The sequence below is a fragment of the Budorcas taxicolor genome, chromosome 5 (genome assembly GCF_023091745.1).
Source record: "Budorcas taxicolor isolate Tak-1 chromosome 5, Takin1.1, whole genome shotgun sequence".
NCBI classification, from domain to species: Eukaryota; Metazoa; Chordata; class Mammalia; order Artiodactyla; family Bovidae; genus Budorcas; species Budorcas taxicolor.
In genome coordinates this window covers 82,940,181-82,952,888 of record NC_068914.1, presented here as the reverse complement: position 1 = coordinate 82,952,888, position 12,708 = coordinate 82,940,181, and the positions used below count along the sequence as shown (strand labels likewise).

Here is a 12,708-nt window from a genome sequence, read left to right as displayed (position 1 = left end):
CAGGTTATGCTAAAATTAGTACTTACTGTATGCCTTCTCATCTTGACACCTGAGTGGGAATGAATATTCAGATGGTGTGTATTTGAGAGAATATGCTTTTATTTTGGGCTTCCCTTGTGGCTCAGCTAGTAAAGACTCTCCCTGCAATGCGGGAGACCTGGGTTTGATCCCTGGGTTGGGAAGATACCCTGGAGAAGGGAAAGGCTACCCACCCCAATATTCTGGCCTGGAGAATTCCATGGATTTTGGAAGTGACCTAACAGAGACCTGACATTTATTGTATAATTACTTGATTCTTGATAATATATCATGTATTTTCTTCTGTTATAAATTCATATAAAAATTCTGTGATGTAGGTAAGTATGTTTCCATTCGAAGTTAAATAATTTTCTCAAATTATTTCACTGATGAGCTCTCCCCAACATTTAAGAATACCCATTCTTCTCAAACTCTTCCAAAAAATAAAAGAGGATCAAACACTTCCAGCATTGTTTTATGAGACCAGCATTATCCTGATACCAAAACCAGACAAGGACATTACAAGCAAAGAAAATTACAGGCCAATATCTCTGCAGAATCTCTTAGTCAGAATTTATCAAGTCAAATTCATCAGCACATGATCAAGTGGAATTTCTTCTAGGCATGCTAGGATGGTTCAGTATCTGCAGATCAATCAGTGTGATGCTGATTGATAGTGTAGTGTGATAGTGTAGTGTATTTATTCTTAATAAAATGAAGGATAAAAATCATAGTAGCATCTTTGCAGAAAACATATTTGATAAAATTTAATATAGTTTGATAAAAAGTCAACAGAGGGCATGAGGGAACATCCCTCAACAAAATAAAGGCTATATTTGTCAAGCCAACAGCCAACATCATTGTCAAAGCATTTACTCTAGGATCAGGAACAAGATAAGGATGCCCAGTCTTACCAGTTCTATTCAACATAATATTGGAAGTCCTAGCCAGAGCAGTTAGGCAAGGAAAAGAAATAAAAAGCATCTAAATTAGAAAGGAAGAAGTAAAACTTTAACTATTTTTGGATTATATGGTATTACATATAGAAGACACTAAAAAAGAAATAAAATCAAACAGCAAGTGGGACCTAATTAAGCTTAAAAGCTTTTGCAGAACAAAGGAAACCATTAAGAAAATAAAAAGACAACCTACAAAATGGGAAAAATATTTGCAAAAAATATTTGCAAATGGTATGACCAATAAGGACTTAATATACAAAATATATAAATAGTTCATACACCTTAATATCAAAAAACAGGCAGAAGACCTGAATAGGAATTTTTGCAAAGAAGACGTACAGGCTAATAGGTACATGAAAAGATGCTCAACATTGCTAATTATTAGACAAATGCAAATCATAACCACAATGAGCTATTGCCTCACACCAGTCAGAATAGCTGTCATCAAAAAGTATACAAATGACAAATGTTTGAGAGTATATGGAGAAGAAGAAACTCTTGTATGCAATTGGTGAGAATGTAAATTGGAAAACAGTATAGGGATTCCTAAAAACAAAAAACAAAACCATAATTATCATATCATCTAGCAGTCTGCTTCCATGTATATAAGCAAAGTAAATGAAAACAGGGTGAGTACATGGCAACTCCGAGAGTACAAGGAAGCTCTGCACCCCTTTGTTTAGCCTTGCTTAAGAATCTTTTTATCATAAACTGCTTCCCATTAGGCACAAAATTCAGCCCATGTGTCAGCACTGGAAGGAGTTCAGCATCTGTCTGTCAGGATGCTTTCATTTGCCCATATGGCCACTTACTCATGCTAAGGAAAGGCCAAGATGGCAGAGTAGAAAGACCTTAAACCCATCTCCTCATAAGAATAGCAAAATCACAATTTTCTGTAGAACAGTCATTGATGAGAAAGAGTGGGACCTACCAGAAAAGATCTTCTGCAACTAAAGACATAAAGAAGGAACCACAGCAAGAGAGGTAGGAAGAATGAACTCAATAGAATAAAATCCCATACCCTCCAGGTTGGCAGCCCATGGAGGATAATTATATTGCAGAAGTCCTCCCACAGGAGTAAGAGTTCTGAGTCCTACATCAGGCTCCCAAGCCCAGGGTTCTGGCACCAGGAAGACAAGCTCCTAGAGCATTTGGCTTTGAAGGCCAGCAGTACTTAATTGCAGGAGGCCCACAGAGATGGGGAAATAGACACTTCACTCTTAAAGGAGGCACACAAAACCACATGCATACCAGGATGCAGTGCAAAAGAAGTAATTTGATAGGTGCCTGTACAAGACCTACCTGCTGGTCCTGGAGAATCTCCTGGAGAGGCAGGGAGCAGCTGCAGCTCACCCTGAAGACATGGACACTGGTGGCAGACATATTGGGGAACATTCAGACACACGAACACTGTTGCTGGCTGCTACCATCTTGGCTCACTGGCACCAAGATCTGGCCCCGTTCAGCAGCCTGAAGGGTCAGTGCTGGGATTCCTCAGGCCAAACAACAAACTGGGTGGGAACACATCCCCACCCACCAAAAGACAGGTTCTCTAAAGACTTCTTGACCCTATATCTACCTCTAGACATGCCCCTGGATGTGTCCCTATCCAGCAAAGGTCAAGAACCAGCTCTAACTACCAGTGGGTAGGCACCAACTCTTCCCACCAGGAATCCTGTACTAGCCTCTAGACCAGCCTCACCCAATAGGGGAAAGACAGCAGAAGCAAGCCAGACCTACTCTGGGACCAGTTGTGCCCTTGCCTTGACCACAGCAGGCCAACACAGCCTTCTGGACACCCTAGACACCATGCACAACTGTTTAAGGAACTGGCCTCCCTACCTCAGTGATCAGAAATGAGGCTCTGGGATCCCTGAACACTGCAGCCAGACTCTAGAAATTGGTTCTGCCTGCCAGTAGTTTGGCATTAACCCCAGGATCTGACCTCACCCACCAGTGGGTGGGCAACAGCTCCAGAGTCTTCAAAACCCTAACCCTGCTCAGTAGTGAGCCAGCACTAGCTCCAGGGCCCCCTAGGATTCTGCAGCCAGCTACCTTGTGACCAGGTACCGCTAGACAGTAGCCAGCAGCATCTGCACAAGACAGGCCTGGCAACCAACTGGATTAGGGGCCAACCAAGTCTCGTAGACTTCCCACATAATCAGCCCACCATAACAGAAGGACCCATGCAGCCTTCTTAAGGGGAATGCTCAGAGCGTATAGCTTAGGTGATGACACTGCTAGGACACATAGGATATCTCCTAGAGAACACCACTTTTCCAAGGTCGAGAAACATCACTGACTTCTCACATAGATAAAAATACAAATAGCAAATTAGACAAAAGGAGGCATCATAGGAATATGTTCTAGACAAATAAGATATAACCTCAGAAGAAGAATTTAAGTGAAGATTGGCAGTCTACCTGAAAAAGAGTTCAGAATAATGATCGTAAAGATGATCAAAGAACTTGAGAGGAGAGTAGATACATAGAGTGATAAGTTAGAAGGTTTTTTTTAACAAACAGAAAATACAAAGAACAACCAGAGATAAGAATACAATAACTGAAATGAAAAATACACTAGAAAGAATTAATATTAGATTAAATGGTACAGAAGAATACATCAATGAGCTGAAAGAGAAAGTAGTGAAAATGACTACCAATGAATAGAACAAAGACAAAAAGAGACCTCTGGGACCATTAATATTCACATTATAGGGGCCTCAGAAGGAAAAGAGAGAGAAAGGACCTGAGAAAATTAAAGATAAAGTGAAAATATTAAAAGCAGCAAGGGAAATACAGCAAATAGCATACAAGGGCCTCCCATAAGATGATGGGAGCTGATTTTTCAACAGAGATTCTGCAGGCCAGAAGGGAGTGGCATGATATATTTAAAGGAAGGGAAGAACCTGCAACCAAGAATACTTTGGGCTTCCCTGGTGGCTCAGTGGTACAGAATCCACCTGCCAATGCAGGAGACGTGGGTTCGATCCCTGGGTCAGAAAGATTCCCTGGAGAAGGAAATTGCAACCCACTCCAGTATTCTTGCCTGGGAAATTCCATGGACAGAGGAACCTGGTGGGCTATAGTCAATGAGGTCACAGAAGAGTTGGACGTGACTTAGTGACTAAACAACAATAAGAATACTTCACCCGTTAAGGCTTTCATTCAGATCTGATGGTGAAGTCAAAAGCTTTACAGGCAAGCCAAAACTAAAGGAATTCAGCACCACTAAACCAGCTTTAAAACAAATGTTAAAGGAACTTCTCTAGGTGGGGAAAAAAAAAAAGACCACAGGAATACAAGAAGATTATGAAATGAAAAAGCTTACCAGTAAAGGCAAACATACTATAAAGGTAGAAAATCATCTACACACAAAGCTAGTAGGGAGGTTAAAAGACAAAAGTAGTAAAATCATCTGTATCCACAATAAGCAATTAAGGGATACAGAAAACAATTAGATATAAAATTAAAGACAGTAATCATGAAGTGAGGAGAGTACAAACATAGGGCCTTAAAAAAATGCATTTGAAATTAAGAGATCAGCAACTTGATATACTGCTATAAAGAAATCTCATAACCACAAACCAAAATATAAAATATGTACAGACAAAAAAGAAAAATCCAAACATAATACTAATGATAGTCATCAAATCACAAGAGAAGAGAACAAAAGAAAGCGGGGGGGGCGGAAAGACCTAAAACAGCAAAATTGCAGTAAGAATATATATTGATAACTATCTTAAATGTAAATAAACTAAATGTTCCACCCAAAGACATAGGTGGCTGCATAGACACAATAAGACCCATATATATGCTGTGTACAGAAGACTCACTTCAAGTATAGAGTTACATACAGACTGAAAGGGAGGGGATACGGAAATGAAAATTAAAAGAAAGCTGGAGTAGCAAATTCTTATATCAGACAAAATAGACTTTAATGAAGACGAACAGGAGACAAATGACACATTATACGGACCAAAGGGCCAATCCAAGAAGAAGATAGAACAATTGTAAATATGTATGTACCCAACATTCGAGGAACTCAGTGTATAAGGCAAATATTAACAGACACAAAAGGAAAAATTGACAATTATAGTAGTAACACCCTACTTATTAGGTTGGTGAAAAAGTAGTTGTGATTTCGGACCATGAATTTTAAATTGTTATAACGAGGCTCGAACACATTTTTATTAATCAAAATAGAAACCATTACAATCAACACATTTTTGCCAGCAAGAGATAAGTTTGTTAATTCCTGGAGCACAAAATCCGTCTTTCAGGGTTCAGCGCATTTTTGGAAAGCACTTTCTGCCTCGTCTTTGTTCTGGAAGCTTTGGAGCTGCTGCTTGGTCTTACCAGTAAGCTGGTCATCACCGGTTGTTATATGAAATCCACTTGTTTCACATCACAGTCTGATCTAGAAATAGTTAATGGTTGTTTCATAGAATAAGAGAAGATGACACTTCAAAAAGACTTTTTTTTTTGCTTTTCGGTCAGCTCTGAGACACGCACTTAATGAACTTTTTCACCTTTCCAATTTGCTTCAAATGCTGAATGACCATATAGTGGTTGATGTTAAGTTCTTTTGTAACTTCTCATGTAGTTGTAAAAGGATCAACTCTGATGATCCTTTCAGTTGGTCTGGCCACTTTCAGAACTCTTGTCTCCTTTGCAGAACTTCTTGAACCACCACTGCACTGTATGTTTGTTAGCAGTTCTTGGACCAGATGTGTTGTTGATACTGCAAGTTGTCTCCAATGCTTTCCTTTGAACTCAAATAAGAAAATTGCTTGAATTTGCTTTTTGTCTAACATCATTTCCCTAGTCTAAAATAAATATAAAATAAACAGCAATAAGTCATTAGCAATAAAGCATAAAGCAAGAAATGCACATTAAAATAATGTATAATATAACCACATTTAAGAATGTATTCCAGTATCAAATTGCAGAGTTCAACAGTGCAAAACCAAAATTACTTTTGCACCAATTTAATACATCAATGGACAGATCATCTAGACAGAAATTCAGTAAGGGAACACAGATCTTAAATGTAATACATTAGACAAAATGGACTTGACTGATATTTATAGAGCATTCTATTTGAAAGCACCAGAATACACATTGTTTTCAAGTGTAAATGGCACATTATCCAAAATGAATTATTAGCTAAGCCACAAAACAAGCCTTAGTAAATTTAAAACCATTGAAATCATATCAAGCATCTTTTTTGACCACAAGGATATGAGAGTAGAAATCAACTACAAGAAAAAAGCCTACAAAAAACACAGACACATTGGAGGCAAAACAATAAGCCACTAAAGGGCCAATGGATCATTTAAGAAATCAAAGGAAATGGAAACAATATCAGGTACAGATCTGCCCTTTTTTTTTTTTTTTTTTGGACTATGCTGCATGGCTTGCAGGATCTCAGTTCCCTGACCAGGGACTGAATTCATGCCACACAGTGAAAGCCTGAAATCCTAACCACTAGGCCACCAGGGAACTCCCTTGCATTTCTGTGTTCATTGTAGTGTTACTCGCTATAGCCAAAATGTGGAAATAGTCTAACTGGCCCTCAATGAATGAATGGATAGAGAAAGTATGGGGGGTGTGTGTGTGTAGTTTATTTATATATATATAAATATTATTCAGCCATGAAAAAGGAGGGCATCGTAGCATTTGTGACAACATGGATGGACTTTGAGGGCATTATGCTAAGTAAAATAAGCCAGATGGAGAAACATGAATATTGCATGATCTTATTTATATGTGGAATCTAAAGAAGGCAAATTCACAGAAAGAAGAGTGGTTACCAGCCTCTGGAGGATGATAGGCAAGGGGAACTGTTGTCAGAGATTATAAACTTGAAGCTACAATGTGTATCAGTTCTGGGTGTCTATAACATAGTTTTGTAGTTAATATTCTTGTTATAATTGAAATTTCCTAATAGATTTTTAATGTTCGAACTACAAAGAAGAGATACCAATCGTGTCATCATGCAAGTATTAGCTAACACTATGGCTGTGGTTATGTTGCAATGAAAAAAGTAGGTGTATATCTCCATTTTATGGCAAGGCTTAGGTGTTAAATAATTTTCTCAAGGACATAACTAGTCTTCACTGCATCGTTCTTCACAGGCCTCCTTCCCAGCATTCCTAAACGTTGAAAAGATGATTCATGGTTCTGATCCTCAAAATTTAAAATTTGTGGTGTTGCTGAGATTCTTTCCACCAGCCTCCCACATTCTCTCTCTTTTACTTCTCTTCTCTTTTTTCTCCACTTCTTTTTGGTTTCTGTCTTTAGTATGTCTGGCTTTTGTGTAAGAATACATATCATCTGGTGGGCTATGCTGGTGTTCACAGGGCATCTGCTTCTATGCCTCAAATAAAAAAAAAGAAAAATGTGTTTTTGTGGTGACTTGTGTTTTTGGAGCTTTCCCAGAAGGCTGAGGATGCTAGAATGCTGGATTTTGAATAGAAAAGTTTGATGTTTTTTTTGTTGTTGTTGTTATTTTTTTTACCATATCAAGAGTTCTTTACCCATCTGAAACACTGGCTTGTTTTTTTGTGTGTTTGGTTATATAGGAAAGAATGAAGAGTAAAAATAGGACTTACCCATAATTTAAATATTATGATATTTGAAATATTTATTTCCCTTTAACTATAATGTGGTGTTTCAAATCCTAAAAGAAGATGCTGTGAAAGTGCCACACCCAATATGTCAGCAAATTTGGAAAACTCAGCAGTGGCCACAGGACTGGGAAAGGTCAGTTTTCATTCCAATCCCAAAGAAAGGCAGTGCCAAAGAATATTCAAACTACCACACAATTGCACTCATCTCACATGCTAGCGAAGTCACGCTCAAAATTCTCCAAGCCAGGCTTCAACAGTATGTCAACCGAGAACTTGCAGATGTTCAAGCAGGATTTAGAAAAGGCAGAGGAACCAGAGATCAAATTGCCAACATCTGTTGGATCCTAGAAAAAGCAAGAAATTCCAGAAAAATATCTGCTTCTGCTTCATTGACTATGCTAAAGCCTTTGACTGTATGGATCACAACAAACTGGGGGAAATCCTTCAGGAGATGGGAATACCAGACCACCTTACCTGCCTCCTGAGAAATATGTATGCAGGTCAAGAAGCAACAGTTAGAACCAGATACGGAACAACGGACTGGTTCCAAATTGGGAAAGGAGTACGGTCAAGGTGGTTATCTTGTCACCCTGCTTATTTAATTTATATGCAGAGTACATCATGAGAAATGCCAGGCTGGATGAAGCACAAGCTGGAATCAAGATTGCTGGGAGAAAGATTGCTGCATATCAGTAATCTCAGATATGCAGATGATACCAACTTTATGGCAGAAAATGAATAAGAACTAAAGAGCCTCTTGATGAAAGTTAAAGAGGATTATCAAAAAGCTGGCTTAAAACTCAGTGTTCAGATCATGGCATCTGGTCTCATCACTTCATGGCAAATAGATGGGGAAATAATGGAAACAGTGACAGACTTTATTTACCTGGGCTCCAGAATCACTCTAGATGGTGACTGCAGCCATGAAATTAAAAGACACTTGCTCCTTGGAAGAAAAGCTATGACAACTCTAGAGAGCGTATTAAAAAGCAGAGATATCACCTTGCAGACAAAGGTCCATCTAGTCAATGCTGTGGTTTTTCTAGTACTCATATATGGATGTGAGAATTGGACCGTAAAGAAAGCTGAGTGCCGAAAAAAGATACTTTTGAGCTGTGATGTTGGAGAAAACTCTTGAGAGTCCCTTGGACAGCAAGGAGATCCAACCAGTCCATCCTAAAGGGATTGGAAGGACCGATGCTGAAGCTGAAGCTTCAGCACTTTGGCCACCTAATGGGAACAACTGACTCACTGGAAAAGACCCTAATGCTGGGAAGATTGAAGGCAGAAGGAGAAGGAGACAACAGAGGATGAGATGGTTGGATGGTGTCACTGACTTGATGGACATGAGTTTGAGCAAGCTCCAAGAGGTGTTGGTGGACAGAGAAGCCTGGTGTGCTGCAGTCCATGGGGCCACAGAGGCAGACACAACTGAGCGACTGAACTGAGCTGAATAATGTGATGTGAATATAAGTTACAGCATAGTACTTTATACGTGACAAAATATATTTTAACCGTAAAATCCATCCGTAGCATGGCAGCATAGTCACACTGTGTCTGTTGTGCTGAACTGTAGCCATGGAGCAAGCAACTCCTGACCCTGGGCAACTTGTGCAACATGCACACCTAGAGCCCTTGGGCCCCTCCAGCCGGCACTGGGCTAGGGTCTGTGGTGGACGAGGAAGCAGAAGGAATGAGGGCCCTGGGGATGGCAGGGTAACACAGATTTGTTTTGGTTCAGGAAGATAGAAACTAGTGTTTTTGAAGCAGAAAAGTGAGCTGGAAGAAATTCCATGAACATGGCAAGAAACGTAAACTGCTGACCTCATTGAAACAAGATTGGTTGAAATAGTGATCATCAGAGTGTTCTAACAGACTCACTATGGAGGCAGCGTAGTGAATTTGAGTTGTTGAGAAACTACCTTTTAGTTTACTATTAACATATTGTTGTGCTACATCTACCAGAAAAAAGGGCGGAATTTGTTTGGCATATACTCTCTGCTGACAAAATGGACCTGAATTTTGTGGACAGACATGGAATTGATTTAGAAAACTTCCTCTTGAGAATTGGTTCACATCCCATCCTTTACAGAGACGGGCTCTTCTGTTTTTAACAGAGGAATGTAACTGGAAGGAGACTGTAAATGTAACTGGATTTCAGCTGAAAGCAGACTCAGGTTGAAAATGCTTTAATGCAACATTCAGAGTGAAAAACCCAGACAAGAGATTTACTGAATTAAAACACTGTGATTAAAACACAGTGATGAACTACAGTCTGTCATCTCATATCTTCTTTGAGTCAGAGCTAGAGTAGTAGATTGCATGGTGTATATAAAGTGCACGGAAATTACGGGCAAGTTTTCAGTGAGTGAAATGCCACAGTAAAAGAAATGGGTGATGGACTGCAGAGTGCTGGTCATCACATGGATGTGCATGCATCTTCTGTTGATGGTATTTTGGAAGATAAAGAACATTATGCAGACCAGTTAAAGGAGTATCCTTTTCATACAGAAGCACTGCAGGTGTGTGCAGGAAACATGACTTAAATAGTATGACTTGGAGATGGCTGCTAAGAACTTAGCATCCAAGAAGCAGCAACGTGAGGAACTTGCTACCGGGACCGTGAGAACATTTTCTTTGAAGGGAATGACTACCAAACTCTTTGGTCAAGAAACTCCAGAGCAAAGAGGAGCCAGAATAAAAATTCTAGAAGAATGAATAAGTGAAGGAGAACAACAACTTCAGTCTAAAAATCTGGAAGGCAGAGAATTTGTCTTGGGTTGATATTTAATGCTTGGGCTGATATTTAATGCGTCAAAGAACAAAAGAACTGTGATTTAAAGGAGGCCCTCATAAGCTATGCAGTCATGCAGATCAGTATGTGCAAAAAAGGAATTCAAGTTTGGACCAATGCTAAAGAATGCTTTAGCAAAATGTAATCCTGTGAAAGAGATGGGAATACCAGACCACCTGACCTGCCTCTTCAGAAATCTGTATGCAGGTCAGGAAGCAACAGTTAGAACTGGACGTGGAACAACAGACTGGTTCCAAATAGGAAAAGGAGTACGCCAAGGCTGTGTATTGTCACCCTGCTTATTTAACTTCTATGCAGAGTACATCATGAGAAATGCTGGACTGAAAGAAACACAAGCTGGAATCAAGATTGCCAGGAGAAATATCAATAACCTCAGATGTGCAGATGACAACAACCTTATGGCAGAAAGGGAAGAGGAAGTAAAAAACTTCTTGATGAAAGTGAAAGTGGAGAGTGAAAAAGTTGGCTTAAAGCTCAACATTCAGAAAACGAAGATCATGGCATCTGGTCCCATCACTTCATGGGAAATAGATGGGGAAACAGTGTCAGACTTTATTTTTGGGGGCTCCAAAATCACTGCAGATGGTGACTGCAGCCATGAAATTAAAAGACGCTTACTCCTTGGAAGAAAAGTTATGACCAACCTAGATAGCATATTCAAAAGCAGAGATATTACTTTGCCGACTAAGGTCCGTCTAGTCAAGGCTATGGTTTTTCCTGTGGTCATGTATGGATGTGAGAGTTGGACTGTGAAGAAGGCTAAGCGCCAAAGAATTGATGCTTTTGAACTGTGGTGTTGGAGAAGACTCTTGAGAGTCCCTTGGACTGCAAGGAGATCCAACCAATCCATTCTGAAGGAAATCAGCCCTGGGATTTCTTTGGAAGGAATGATGCTAAAACTGAAACTCCAGTACTTTGGCCACCTCATGCAAAGAGTTGACTCATTGGAAAAGACTCTGATGCTGGGAGGGATTGGGGGCAGGAGGAGAAGGGGACGACAGAGGATGAGATGGCTGGATGGCATCACTGACTCAATGGACGTGAGTCTGAGTGAACTCTGGGAGTTGGTGATAGACAGAGAGGCCTGGCGTGCTGTGATTCATGGGGTGGCAAAGAGTTGGAAACGACTCAGCGACTGAACTGAACTGAGCTGAATCCTGTGAAATGAATTTCTCTTCAATTGAAGTACCCCCAAACAGAAGCCCAAGTAAATTAAAAATTCAAGTTGTTAGCCAACATACACAAAAATACACAGTAAGTTGAGAAATTAAACTTTCTTTGATTTGGTTGTAGTTGTATTAATATAGCACAAAAGGATGTGTTTTAATGAAGATTAAATATTCTAATTGGAGGTTTTGGGGCTGGTGCTGATTCTAAAATGTTAATTAGATAAAATAGCAAACAGATTGTCGCTTCTGAACCAGTGACTGAATATCAAGGTATTAGGTCATTTCCAGATGTTCGTTTCAGTGCCTGCTGCTTCAGATCTGCTCATGTGGGGAGTTTTTTTCCCTAAGATTGAATTCTTATCTTGATTTGGTAAGGCCCACTAACCTCTTATAAGGGGTTAGTTTTTCTTGCCTTATAGTTGAGCTGTTTGATTTGATAAAGCTAAGCTGAAGCTTGGTGTAAAGTCTAAGTTATTTCTCCCACATTCATTAATGCCTCCAAACATTACATGCACTACACAATGCCTTCAGTGTGTATTTTACCAGAATTTTGATACTGGTCAAAAATTTTATACTCCCAACAAAGAAGACTCAGCTTCTTAGATGTATAGTGGAATACATTGTTATGATCTAGAAATTGCTACATAGAAAGTTTAGAGTACATTAATTATAAGCATTAAATTCTCAAATAATTCTTAGCCTCATTGATGAGCCTAAATTTACTCTGCTTGGCCCTCTACACATGGTATTTCAGGGTGCAAGATATAGCATTTCAATGTATAAGATACATGTAGTGAACATATGTGTTAAGATCTTTATTATGAACATCCTTTTTTATTGCTTGGCTCTAATTTTTATAAAGATAAATTATATTGCTTTTGTGTGTGTGTGTTTGTGGTATATATTCAGAAGACAAGCATCCTTGGTATGTTGCTAGCTTTGCAAAACCCTATGTGTGTACTTATTATTACTAACTATGTAAAAAAAATTTTTATTTTACATTTGACTTCTTAACATTTGCAATGTTGCTGAATTTTTTGCTGTTTGCCAAACTTATGAAATACATAAATGAAGTATTATGTTGATTTTTTAAAAATCCAACTGTAATGGATT

At 39.2% G+C, this 12,708-nt stretch overlaps 1 protein-coding gene and 1 pseudogene across 4 annotated transcripts in view; both read left to right on the top strand.

The window, feature by feature from the left end:
• The window catches only part of PPHLN1 (periphilin 1), a 169,795-nt gene that overhangs the window by 83,854 nt on the left and 73,233 nt on the right, over positions 1–12,708 (top strand). The gene's annotated exons all lie outside the window — the stretch shown is intronic.
• Positions 9,190–10,550, top strand: LOC128047653 (sorting nexin-4-like; annotated as a pseudogene).